Here is a 14,749-nt window from a genome sequence, read left to right on the forward strand (position 1 = left end):
ACTTGTATCATTGCATCATTTGCATTACCATGTATAATGCAACATCAGTGTTGCACACATGTCCTCGCACAAGCTTCATTTCGCACTCAGAAAAAAATCCCAGAAGAATGTCAATCACCAAGCATACAAATTTTGCAAATGTCATCTCCAACCATGATGAAGAGTTTGTATGTGGTGGGAGTGGGGAGACAGACACACTGAGAAACAGATACAAAAAGAGAAACAAAAGCTGAGTGAAACAAAGAGATAATCCATGATTAGTTTCTCTGAATCAAAGTCTAAGTAAGTGAATTTGCTGTACACACAGTGTGATTGGCAAATATCTCATTGCCACATGAAAACCAACAGAGAGAGGTGGGGGGATGCAGATAAGGTAATTTAAAAGAAAGGAAGAACAATATAAGTGGGTAGGTGGTTGGATCAAAGGCTACCTTTAAGCTGTGACAAGGTACCAAGTGGGATGGATCCACAGTTCTCTGAGGAGGACAGCAAAGGAACTTGTCCGTTGGGACCCTCTCCTATGTGTCCCACACCTCTACCTCCTGAGGCTCTGAATGTTTTCTTTGGATCGGATCTGGAGGCTGAGCTTTATTCTCCCTCCATTTCCTTTCACCTTCCCTGCCACGTAGTATTGTTCCAAGAAGCATCATTTCCCAGTTACAAGTTCCCAGTCTCCTAAGGAATTGGTCCCTGACTTTCAAATCTCCTAAGGTCTGGGTGGCAGACTCTGCAAGTGACCCTCAGGTGAGCATGCCACTGTGAGCCACGCCTCTTCTGGCTCTTCCTGACTTGTTGCCCAAACTCTCACTAAGCAATGGCAGCAGGTGTGTATGATGGTACTCATATCCTTGGGATGTGTCCTTGTCACCTAGCAATTCTGCCAACGTTTGCCATGTTGAGACACTGGTACAATCTCAAACGCTTTCAGGTTCATAGTTATTACATCTCCCAAATGAACCATGCTCCACACCAGCTTATGCAGTAAAATAAGTATTTGCTGGCCCTGTTCTATATTCAATGTCAAGAACTGGTCAGGTGGAGAAAAGGTGGCTCACAGGGAACCCCCTAACCAAGCATCTCTTTCCACAGGAATCTCTTGGCTTCTCCAGCTCATCAACAACACACCTAAAGATGATTTAGCATCACTTTTCAAAGGATTCTTTCAGATCTTTCTTGTGTCATTGTATTTTCTCACCCATTCCAGAAGAGGACTTATTTTTAACCAACTCTTCACATATATTCACTCTTGGTCATTTTGTTTTTCAGTTATCTTTTATCCAATTTATATTATGGGGACTTGGTTCCTGCCTTTTTGTAGGGAAATTTATCTCATTCATATCTTTGTGAACACTAATGTTCTTTTAATTCATTCATAGCTAGTTATTATTTTTGCTTTGTATTTTCTGTCCCAGTAGTTGTGCTCATAGAATTGATTGTTTCCTCCTCTAATGAACTGGAAATCCTCCATTATAGTTCTTTTTATTACATTATTATATTTTAATTTTATTTTATGCTTATTGGTGTTTTACCTACATGTATGCATGTGTACCACATGTGTGCCTGGTGCCTCCAGGGGCCAAAAGAGGTCATCAGATTCCCTGAAACTGGAGTTACAGGCAATTATGAGCTGCTGTGTAGATGCCACGAATTGAACCCTGGTCCTCTGCAAAAGCAGTGCATCAGAAAGAGGGTGAAAGAAAATATACCAGGACAAAGTAACTGGTGAATGCTTTTATATACTTCTAAGACTCTTCCCAGCCACACTCAAACTGAGAGGAGAGTGCATCCCCTAGAGGAGTTAGAGAAGTGAATTGTATAGGAAGTTGGATAGGATCAAGCTTTTAAATTCCTGAGAATCCAATCCTTACTGAGATGCAATAGAACGAGCAGGAGGAATACCCTGACACATATCAGTTGTGTCTGTATATGTATGTGTGTATGTGATGCTCCTGCACAGGAGCTGACCCTAGGGGGAAAAAAAACATTTTTTGGTGAATAGTTCACAATGTAGGAGCAAAACATGAACATGAACATGGCAAGTGTTGTATGGAAAGGATGGAGCACCTAGGACAGAGTAGCAGATTTTATAGAGGAGGCTGTCTAGGCACCAAGTCACTTCTTCCTGAAGATGCTCGTCTATAGCAGAAAACAAATACGAGGGAAGGTCTTCAGAGCCGCTCCAGCCAGATCTGCATGAGGCCAAGGGCACAGTGCACCCAGAGGAAGGCTGGTGAAGTATGCAAAGGCTTCTTTTAGCTAGGACTGTTTTTTTTCACAGAAAATATCAAGTAATTTAGAAAGCAAGGAAAAGGTACTGAGTATGGTGGAATGATATGGTTATATTTTAAATCCACTTTATACTCTGGCTTTCTGAGAAAGAAGCTTTGCTTTTGGGACTTAATATTCAGCACACTAACATGACTGGCAGAAACTGAGATGGAGGGCATACTGGCTAGGGACACACAGAACCGTTTAGACTTGCTGTGACTAGGTACCTATTTCACTCACAGGTCCCAAGGACTGAAATATAGACATTTTGGAGCCATTATTCTGCCTTCTCAACTCACACTGATGAAGATATAAGAGAAGATATGCTGCCAGGAAAGGACCAGGAGCTGCTGTGAGCTGGAGTCCCTCTGTCAGGCTCACCCTAACACCTAACACCGTGTCCATCCCCTGCTGCTCAACAGCCAGCACTGGCCAAATGTGTCATGGGCCAAAGGTTTGGTTGCCAATACTGGAGTTTATCTATATGGATTCCTGGGACCTGCGGCTGCTTGGCAATGAGAACCATGAGACCAATCCATGAGAACAGTCCAATACCCCAGTGGAAATAAATTCTAGGCACATATCAGATGATAGGGATGGCTCATTTGTGAGACACATCATAACACACACTGGGAAAGGAAAATAGAGTAGGTTTTCGGGGGGGTAGACTGGGGCAGGAAGAGATGGGAACAGGAGGAATCAGGTGGAGGAGGGAAGGAGGGAGAGAGGATGTGGAGAGACAACTGGAATAAGTAGGCATTTAGGGGGTAATATGAAAACCTAGTGTAGTGGAAACTTCCTGGAGCCTATGAGGGTGACCCTAGCAAAGAGTCCTAGTAACAGAGTCTGTGGAGCCTGAACCAGCCATCTTTAACCAGGTTAGGCTCCCAGCAGTGGGACTGGGACACCAACCCAGCCACAAAGCCTTGACCCACACCTGATCTTAAACAGACCATCCTTTAATGATCAGTGTAACTAAGTAAAATCACATGTTAAAGAGACTTAGATTCTCTTTCTCTCTCCTCTCTCTCTTCCTCTGTCTCTCTCCCTCTCTCTCCTTTCAATCTTGATTTTTATTTCCTTGCCTACATTTTCTTCCTGTGCTGCTCAAATGGTTGCAGGATAGAGATAAACTGGTGATGTAATTATCACACCAACAATGGATGACTTCCTTTTGTATATGTCACACATGCCCTAAAAAATCACAATAGCTTTTAAATCAGATTCTATTTCCATTCTTATTTTATGTACCAAGTCCTGAAATACTCTGGATTTGAATCTCTGACCTCTGAAAACTTATTATACTGTCTTTATTGTGTCAAATCATAGTATCTGAAAACACTTAGCACTGATTGTCTAAGAAACAAGTCTTCTAAAGACAATAAACAATTATCTCTACAAAATAATTATGGTAGGATTGTCTGTCTTCCTTGGAACTGTGCATTGTTTGTGTTCACCAACATTGTAGATTTCAGAGTTCAGATTCCATGGATATGGAATTTTTTCACTAATTTATTTATTCACTTTACACCCTGGTGGAAGTTCCCACTCCCTCCTCTCTTCTCAGTCTCCCTTCATCATCCTTCCCCCATTTTCCAGGCCTGTTCTCCTTAGAGAAGGGGAGGCCTCCAATGGGTACCAACCCACCTTAGAACATCAAGTAGCAGAAGGTCTAGGTGCATCCTCTCCCACTGGGGCCAGACAAGGCAGCCCAGCTACGGAAAGGGGATCCAAAGGCAGTCAACAGAATCAGAGACAGCCCCCACTCCAGTTGTTAGAGGACCCACCTGAAAATCAAGCTGCACATCTGCTATATATGTGCAGGGGTCCTAGGTCCAACCCATGCATGCTCTTTGATTGGTGGTTCAGTCTCTGTGATTCCCAATGGATCCAGTTTAGTTGACTCTGTAGATCATTTTGTAGTATCCTTGACTTCTCTGGCTCCCTCAAGCCTTCTGCTCAGTCTTCTACAAGACTCTTGGAGCTCTGCCTAATGACTGGTTATGGGTCTCTGCATTTGTTTCCATAGGCTGCTGGGTAAAGCCTCTCAGAGGACTAGGTTCCTGTCTGCAAGCATAGTAGAGTATCATTAATAGTGTCAGTGGTTGGCTCTCTCCCATGAGATGGGTCTTAAGTTAGGCCAGTCATTTTTTGGCCATTCTCTCAGTCTCTCCTCCATCTTTATCCCTGCACATTTTATATTCAGGAAAAATTTGAGGTTAGGGTTTTATGGGTGGACCGGCATTCCCCTCCCTCCACCGGAAGTCCTGCTTGGCTACTTCAGGCTCCATAACTCCTGAGTCTTAGGTAGGGTTACTTCACAGACTCCCTGGAGCCTCCTCTGTCCCAGGTCTCCAGCATTTCCCAGAGATGCTCCTTGTGCTAATTTCAGTTCTCACTCCCACCCCTCCTCCCTCTGCTCTCCCAACATGTGATTCCCCCTACACCCCCATCCCATCCAGTTTTCTCCCTCATATACCTCTATGTCTATTTTATTTCCTCTTCTAAGTGAGATTCAAGCATCCTCTCTTAGGCCCCTTTAGGTACTTAGCTTTTTGGGTCTGGGGTTGTAGCATGGTTATTCTGTATTTTATGGCTAATATCCACTTATAAGTATATACCAAGCATGCTTGAGTTACCTCACTCAGAACAGTATTTTCTATTTCCATCCAGTTGCCTGAAAATATGATGATATCCTTGTTTTTAATAGCTGAGTGGTATTCCATTCTATAAATGTACCACAATTTCTTTGTCCATTCTTTGGTTAAGGGACATTTAGATTGTTTCTGGTTTCTGGGTATTAAGAATAAAGCTCCTATGAACACAGTTGACCAAGTTTCCTTGTGGTATGGTGGTACATCTTTTGGGTATATCTTCTGAGTGGAGTGTTATAGCTGAGCCTTGAAATAGACTTGTTCCCAATTTTCTAAGAAACTGCCAAATTAATTTCCAAAGAAGTTGTACAAGTACCCACTAGAAATGGAGTTTTCTTTTTGCTCTGCATCCTCATGAGAATGTGCTGTAGCTTGAGTTTTTTGCTTTAGCCTTTCTGACTTGTGTAAAATGGAATAAAGTAGGAAAGCAACTTAATTTTTACACTTGATTTTTATTTATTTTATATTTTACTGAAAAAAAAGTTTGCTTTGAAATTATTTTAGCTGAAAAATGGAAACATCTTAGAAGGAGAAAAGGACGGAAAAATACAAAGATATAGACAGGCTGTTGTTTCACAAACTTCTCATACCTTCACTTGTTTCCTACTTTGCAAGATGAGAAAGTTTTCAGCCACCTACAGTAATGCTATTTATAGAAATATGTCCATTTCACAAAGAAGGCAATGAACTCTATCATGACAAATTCCATTGTTGTGGTCTTGGGAGTCTTCTGGGGTTTTCTCTCAGGTTTGTTGCATCTTTTAGCCATCTGAATCTGGTTCTTTTTGAACTGCCAACATAGCTAAACAAACTGTTACCTAATCCATTATTATCTACAGGATGGCATTTTAAGAAGGCAGAGACACTTATCACAGGAATGGAATGAGACTAGCAGAAATAGAAACTGGGTGTCTGAATTCTTTTTCAATTTTAATTTTGTTTCCTACTTTGTATAGACAGACCCTTTTCTCTGCATTTGAAACTATACACTATAGATAGATAGATAGATAGATAGATAGATAGATAGATAGATAGATAGATAGATTCCTGGGACCTGCAGCAGTGGTACATTTGGTGGGGAGGCTCCTACCCTGCAGCCTTATCCCCACCAGAACCCACCGGGACCAGAGGTGGCAGCTCACTCAGCTCTGACTCCACAGCCTTAGGCCACCCATCGGAACCCACCATCAGTGGATGCTTTCCTGGGAGCATGCGGTGCTCCTACCCTACAGCCTTAGGCCAGCTACCCACCCAAACACACCATCTGTGGATACCTTCCAGGACAGGCAGCAGTGGGGCACTCAAGTTTCTGATTCCACAGCCTTAGGCCACCCACCGCCCAAGCCCACTTTCTGTGGTTATCTTCCTGGAACCAGAGCTGGGCAGCTCTGACCTTGGGTGCTCACTTTCATGCTGCCTGTGGAGTGAATACCTTCCTGTACTGAAGGTGACTCCAAACGTAGGCACCCACTCTCACAGTCCTGTGGATACCTTCCTGGTCGCAGCAGATAGTGGCTCTCACTCTCACCGCCCAGTGGAGGGGATACATTCTGGTACTGTGGGGGAGGTGTGGCTCCATTCTGCTTACTCCCCTCCTCCTTGGATCACCCATGTCAGAATCAGCCAGCACAGCATAGACAGTGAACACAGCAGAGCTGAGGTAGGATTGGGACCCAGGTTCCATTCCACACCACCTAAAGGAAGCCTGTGGGACACTGGAGAAGATCTAGGCAAAGAGATCTGTCTGCCAATGCTCCAGCAGCCTGGTTCATATAGGCCAGAATCAGCGAGCTCAGAACAGAGAACCCAGTGGAGCTGAGCTAGGCACCTAACCCAAGTTCAATTGTCCTCCTCACCATGGAGGCCTGTGAGGCATTGGAGCAGCTCTAGGCTCAGAGATCTTTCTGCCTACTCCCAGCACCCTAGCCCACCTGGGTCTGAAACAATGCGGCCAGCATAGCCAGTGAACCCAGAGCTGAGCTGAGCCAAATCTGGGACCTAAATCCCATCCTCCACCTTCTTAAGGAAGCCTGTGGGACACTGGAGCAGCTCTAGACCTAGACATCTTTCCACCTGTGCCCCAGCTACCCGGGTCACAAACGGTGAGCCATCAGAGACAATGAATTCAGGGGAGACTCGAGACTCTAGAGACAGGTAGATCCAGTCTGCAGTACAGGCTCCAAGGATAATCAGTCAAGACTACAGACAACCAGATGACAAAAGGCCAGTACAAGAATACAGGCAACAAAAACGAGGACATCATGGCTTCACCAGAATCTCCAAAAATCAATGGATATTCTATTGTAGCTGAAACACAGGAAAATGATCTTAAATCTATAATTATGTAGATACTCAAGGCACATAAAGAGGAAATGAACAAAAAAATGATCATAATGAACAGACAGGAATCAACATTCAAACAGATGAAGGAAATGGTGCAAGACATAAAAACACAATTAGAATCAATAAAGAAAACACAAACAGAGAAAACCCTGGAATTGGAGAACTGAGAGAAGAGATCAGGAACCACAAAGGTAAGCATCACCAACAGAATACAAGAGATAGTAGAGAGAATCTCAGGTGCTGAAGATACAATTGCAGAAATTGATATATCTCTCAAAGAAAAAATAAAATCAGAAAAGTTCCAAATAAAAAACATCCAAGAAATCAAAGACAGCATGAAAAGATGGAACCCAAGAATAATAGGAATAGATGAAAAAGAAGATTCCAGGCTACAAGACCCAGGAAATATTTTTGAGAAAATTATAAAAGAAAATATCCCCAACCTTAAGAAAGAGATGCCCATAAACATACAAGAGGCCTACAGAACACCAAATAGACTAGAATAGAAAAGAAACTCTTCCATCCACATAATAATCAAAACACGAAATCCACAGAACAAAGAAAAAGTATTAAAAGTGGGGCATCAACGGGCACAGGCACCCAGCGAGGCATGCAAGTAACCAGGGCATACCTAAATTCACTAGCATTCCAGCATTGGGCAAAAAAGCAAGTATCATCACCACAATTACTTGGCTCTATCTGGCTAATAATGAATAAAAATGGGGGATATAGACAAACAGGTGTGGGCTTATAGGAAATATTATGAGAAGCCTTAACCCCCTCGTTGGAACATCTTGCATCAGTTCTAGAACTAGCAGTGGTGGTGTCCGAGGTCTGAGTAGGTTCAGGAGACCATTGCCCCCAGGGGTGAGACATGCTCCATGTAAATTGACTAACTCCATGTTTTGCTCCACTTTTGAAAGTCATTTAAGGTTCTTAAATTATTTTCCCCCCTTTTAATTTTTCATCAATTACACTTTATTCATTCTGCATCCCCCTATAAGCCCCTCCCTCCTCCCCTCCCAATCCCACTCTCCCTCCTCCCTCTGCGTGCATGCCACTCCCCAAGTCCACTGATAGGGGAGGTTCTCCTCTCCTTTCTGATCTTAGTCCATCAGTTCACATCAAAAGTGGCTGCATTGTCCTCTACTATGGCCTGGTAAGGCTGCTCCCCCACAGGGGGAGGTGATCAAAGAGCAGGCCAATCAGATTATGTCAGAGACTCTTCAGACAGAAAAGGGATCTTGGAACTACAGCCGCCACTGTTACTGCCATCTCATTGGTGGCTGTTGGAGCTACCACCGTGGCATTAGCCATGAGTCATACTGTGCAGACTGCTCAGACCCTGAATAATCTTTTAGCCAATGTAGCTAATGCTTTAGATGTACAAAAAGGAATTAATGCTCAACTAAAAGGAGGCTTGATGGCGTTCAATCAGAGGATTGACCTCGTGCAGGAGCAAATTGATACCCTATGGCAAATGGCTCAACCGGGCTGTCAATGAAAGTATGCTGGACTTTGTGTCACTAGCATACAACATGAGAATTTTTTCTGTGCTGCAAATCTATCTAAACAATTGTCTAGCTATATTTTAGGTAATTGGACTGGAGAATTCGATACTACGATGGAGCAGCTGAGAGTGGCCATTATCACAGTAAATTCTACCAGAGTGGACACAGGACTAGCCACAGGATTATCACCATGGATTGCTGCAGCCATGAATCATCTGAAGGAATGGGCGGGCATGGGAGCGTTAGCAAGCCTTCTGGTGTTGGTCTCCTTGGTTTGCCTGTGGTGTATATGCAAGATTAGAGTCTCACAACAGCGTAATGCAGCCATGATCATTCAGGCCTTTACAGCCATTGAAGCAGGACAGTCTCCCCAAGCATGGTTGGATACCATAAAAAGCTAAAATGTTATGCTCAGGATGCGAGGCTAAGCACTGCACTCAGGGTCAGCCGCTTTCGACCCAGAGAAGAGCAAGTCTGATTGCATGCGGGTTGATGCCCCAGGTCCTGCCTCTGAGAAAAAGGTATCGGACGGGTCTGATGCTCTTTGGGTGGATGACACCTAAATGAACATCTGTACAAAGTCCCAATTTATTTCTAATATCAGAGATCAGACCTCTACTCTTGCCTGATGCGTCTAAAACAAAAAGGGGGAACTGTAGAGAGCTGCGGAATGCCGCGCCTTAAAGATGGAGCTGGTTTCCGCCTTCCACCTTCCCGATGGTGAGTGCTCTCTGTCACAAACAACTCCACATTTGGCTAAGGCTGAGGATCTGGCTTGCTTCCATGTATGTGGACCTATCTGCATTGCCCATGTGGCATGCTGGGGTTGGCTACCCAGAGGCTATATAAGCTGTGGTCTGGCTTTCCCCAGGGTCTGATGATTGTTCAAGGTTCCTGAATAAACTGCATTGAAAAAAAAATATTAAAAGTGGCAAGGGGAAAATGCCAAGTAACATTTAAAGTCAAACCTATCAAAATCACACCAGACTTCTCAACAGAGACTATGAAAGCCAGAAGGGCTTGGACAGATATCATGCAGAAGCTTAGAAATCACAGATGCCAATCCAGACTACTGTACCCAGCAAAACTTTCAATTAACATTGTGGAGAAAAGAAATTACATTGACAAACTAAATTTAAACAATATAGCAACTCAGTCCTACAGAAGATACTAGAAGAAAAACTTGAACCCAACAAGATCAACTACACCCAAGGAAACACAGAATAAAGACACCATCCCATCAAGAAAGCAAAACACACACACACACACACAAACACACAATAAGCACCAACTCCACAATAAAAGTAACTAACAATCATTGGTGACTAATATCTATTAACAGCAATGGTCTCAACTCTCCAGTAAAAAGACAGACTAACAGATTGGTTGCAGAGATAGGATCCAACATTCTGCTGCATTCATGAAACACACCTCTGCAACAAAGATAGATACTACTTCAGAGTAAAGGGCTGGAAAAAGGTTTCCAAGCAAAAGGAAACAAAATGCAAGCTAATAAAATAGACTTTTCAACCAAAATTAATCAAAAGAGATAGAGAGGGACACTTCATGCTCATCAAAGAAAAAAAAAAATCCACCAGGAGGACATCACAATCCTGAACATCTATGCACCAAACACAAGGGCTTCTTCATTTGTCAATGAAACATTATTAAAGCCTAAATCACACATTGATCCCAACACCTTAATAATGGGAGACTTCAACACCTCACTCTTTGTCAAGGGGTAGGTCATTGAGACAGAAGCTAAATAGAGAAAGAATTACACTTACAGAGGCCTTTAAATTAAATGGACCTAATAAAGGTCTACAGAAACTTTCACCCAAACACAAGAGTACACCTTCTTCTCAGCACCTCATGGAACCTTCTCCAAAACTGACCATATAGTCAGGCACAAAGCAAGCCCCAACAGATACAAGAAAATTATTGCATCATATCAGACCACCATGGTCTAAAACTAGACCTCAAGAATAACAGAAAAAAAAAAGCCTACACACACTTGGAAACTGAGCAACTCTCTACTCAATGACATCTGGGTCAGGGAGGAAAGACAGAAAGGCATGAAAGACTTCCTAGAACTTAATGAAAATGAAGGCACAACTTACCCTAACCTATGGGACATAATGAAAGCAGTGGTAACAGGAACGTTCATATCACTAAGTGCCTTCATAAAGAAATTTGAGGGATCTCATACAAGCAACCTAATGGCACACCTGAAAGCACTAGAGAAAAAAAGAAGCAGAAACACCCAAGAGGAGTAGATGGCTGGAAATAATCAAACTCAGGGCTGACATCAATATATTAGAAACAAAGAGGACAATACAAAGAATCAACAAAATCAAGAGCTGATTCTTTGAGATCAACAAGGTAGACAAACACTTAGCCAAACTGACTAAAAAGCAGAAGGACACTATCCAAATAAACAAAATAAATAAATAAAATAAATAGGAGAAATAAAAAGGAGGACATAACAAACACTGAGGAAATCCAAGGAATCATTAGCTCCTACTTCAAAAGCCTATATGCAATGAAATTTGAAAATGTAATTAAAATGGACAATTTTCATGATAGATTCCATTTACCAAAGCTGAATCAAGATCAGGTAAATAAATTAAATAGTCCAACATCCACTGAGGAAATAGAAGCTTTCATCAAAAGTCTGCCATCCAAAAAAAGCCCAGGGCCAGATGGATTCAGCACAGAATTCTACCAGACCCTCAAAAAAGAGCTAACACCAATACTCTTCAAACTATTTTACAAAATAGAAACATAAGGAATATTACCAACCTTATTCTATGAGGCCACAGTCACCTTGATACCTAAACTGCACACAGACCCTACAAAGAAAGAGAACTTCAGACCAATCTTGCTTATGAACATTGATGCAAAAATACTTAATAAAATACTCGTAAACCGAATCCAAGAACACATTAAAGATATCATCCATCATGACCAAGTAAGCTTCATCCTAGGCATGCATGGATGGTTCAGCATATGACAATCCATCAACATAATCTACCATATAAACAAACTGAAAGAAAAAAAAACACATGATCATCTTCTTAGATGCCAAAAAACATTTGACAAAATTCAACACCCATTTATTTTTAAAGTTTTGGCGAGATCAGGGATACAATGCACATACCTAAACATAGTAAAAGCAATATACATCAAATCTATAGCCAATATCAAACTAAATGAAGAGAAACTTAAGTCAATCCCACTGAAATCAGGGACAAGGCAAGGCTACCTACTCTCTCTCTGCCTCTCTTCAACATAGTTCTTGAAGTCCTGGCTAGAGCAATAAGACAATTAAAAGAGATCAAAAGGATACAAATAGGAAATGAAGAGGTCAAAGCATTACTATTTGCAGATGATATGACAGTATAACATGAGTGACCACAAAAATTCTACCAGAGAGCTCCTTGGGCTGATAGACACCTTTAGCAAAGTGGCTGGATACAAAATTAACTAAAAAAAAATTCCAAGTCCTCCTGTATACAAAAGACAAATGGGTTGAGAAAGAAATTAGGGAAACAACACTCTTTCTTCACAATGGCCACAAATAACATAATGTAGCTTGGTGTAACTCTAACCAAGTAACTGAAAAGCCTATATGAAAATAACTTCAAGTCTCTGAAGAAAGAAATTGAAGAAGTTATCAGAAGATGGAAAGATCTCCCATGCTCATGAATCAATAAGATTAACATAGTGAAAATAGCTATCCTTCCAATAGCAATCTACATACTCAATGCAATTTCCATCAAAATACTAACACAATTTTTCACAGATATTGAAAGAAAAATTCTCAGTTTCATAGGGAAAAACAAAACGCCCAGAATAGCTAAAACAATCCTGTACAATAAAAGATCATCTGGAGGTATCTCCATCTCAGATCCCAAGCTGTACTAGAGAGCAACAGCAATAAAAATGGCATGGTACTGGCATAGAAACAGACTGGTAGATCAATGGAATTGAATCGAAGACCCAGAAATAAACCCACACACCTACAGAAACTTAATTTTTGACAAAGAAGCCAAAACCATACAATGGTAAAAAAAAATAGCATCTTCAACAAATGGTGTTGGTCTAACTGGATGTTATAGACCCATATTTATCACCCTGCACGAAGTTAAAGTCCAAGTGGATCAAAAACTTCAACATAAAATCAGACACACTAAATCTATTAGAAGAAAAAATGGGAAAGAACCTTGACTTCATTGGCACAGGAGACAACTACCTAAACAAAAACACCAACAGCACAGGCTCTAAGATCAACAATTGATAAATGGGACCTCATGAAACTGAAACACTTTTATAAAGCAAAGGACACTGTCATCAGAACAAAACAATAGCCTATATACTAGGAAAGGATGGATCTTCACCAACCCTACATCTGACAGAGGGCTAATATCCAGACTATATAAAGGACTAAAGAATTTAAACACCAACAAACCAAGTAATCCAATCAAAAAAAATGGGGTACAGAGCTAAGCAGAGAATTCTCAGCAGGGGAATATCAAATGGCAGAGAAACACCTTTTAAAGAAATGCTCAACATCCTTAGTCACTCAGGAAATGCAAATCAAAACTACCCTGAGATTTCAACTCACACCCATCAGAATGGCCAAGATCAAAGACTCAAGGGATTATGCATGCTGGAGAGGGTGTGGAGAACCTTCCTCCATTGCTGGTGGGAATGTAAACTTGTACAACCACTTTGGAAATCAATCTGGTGCTTTCTCAGAAAATTAAAAATAGTGCTGCCTCAAGATCCACCTATACCATTCCTAGCATATATACAAATGATGCCACACCATTCAATAAGGACATTGGCTCCACTATGTTCATAGCAGCTTTATTTGTAATAGCCAGAATCTAGAAACAACTCAGATGTCTCTCAATGAAGGAATGAATACAGAAACTGTGGTATATTTACTGTTAGGAAACATAGGAATGTTGGGAAACATGCCTGCTTACTGATCCCAACATTTATACAACGGAATACTACTCAATTATTAAAAAAAAAAAAGGAAGGAAATCATGAAATTTGCAGGCAAATGGATGGAACTAGAAAAGATCATCCTGAGTGAGGTAACCCAGAAGCAGAAAGACACAAATGATATATACTCACTTATAAATGGATATTAGCCATATAATATAAGATAAACATACCAAAATCTATAGCCCTAAAGAAGAAAGAAAAAAGAAGAAAAAGAAGAAGAAGAAGAAGAAGAAGAAGAAGAAGAAGAAGAAGAAGAAGAAGAAGAAGAAGAAAAAGAATGAAGAAGAAAAAGAAGAAGAAGAAGAAGAAGAAGAAAAAGAAGAAGAAGAAAAAGAAGAAGAAGAAGAAAAGAAGAAGAAGAAGAAGAAGAAGCAGCTAAACAACAAGGAGGAAAGAAGAAGAAGAAGAAGAAGAAGAAGAAGAAGAAGAAGAAGAAGAAGAAGAAGAAGAAGAAGAAGAAGCTAAACAACAAGGAGGAAAGAAGAAGAAGAAGAAGAAGAAGAAGAAGAAGAAGAAGAAGAAGAAGAAGAAGAAGAAGAAGAAGAAGAAGAAGAAGAAGAAGAAGAAGAAGAAGCTAAACAACAAGGAGGACCCTAGGGAAGATGCTTAATCCTCATTCAGGAGGGCAAACAGGATGGACATCTGAAGTAAGAGATGACAAGGACAGGAGCCTACCACAGAAGACCTGAAATATTCTACCCAGCAGGGTATCAAAGGAGATACTGAGACTTATAACCAAACTTTGAGCAAAGTGCCAGAATTCTTATGGAAGAAGGAGATAGAAAGACCTGGAGGGGACAGGAACTTCACAAGGAGAACAAAAGAGCCAAAATACCTGGACTCAGAGGGCCCTGCAAAGAGCAATACTCCAACTAAGGAGCATGCATTGAGAGGACCTAGACCAATTGGCTGCTCAGTTTCCAAGTGGGTTCTCTAGTAAGGGGATCAGGGGAT

The sequence above is a fragment of the Meriones unguiculatus genome, chromosome 4, assembly GCF_030254825.1.
Source record: "Meriones unguiculatus strain TT.TT164.6M chromosome 4, Bangor_MerUng_6.1, whole genome shotgun sequence".
Taxonomy (NCBI): Eukaryota; Metazoa; Chordata; class Mammalia; order Rodentia; family Muridae; genus Meriones; species Meriones unguiculatus.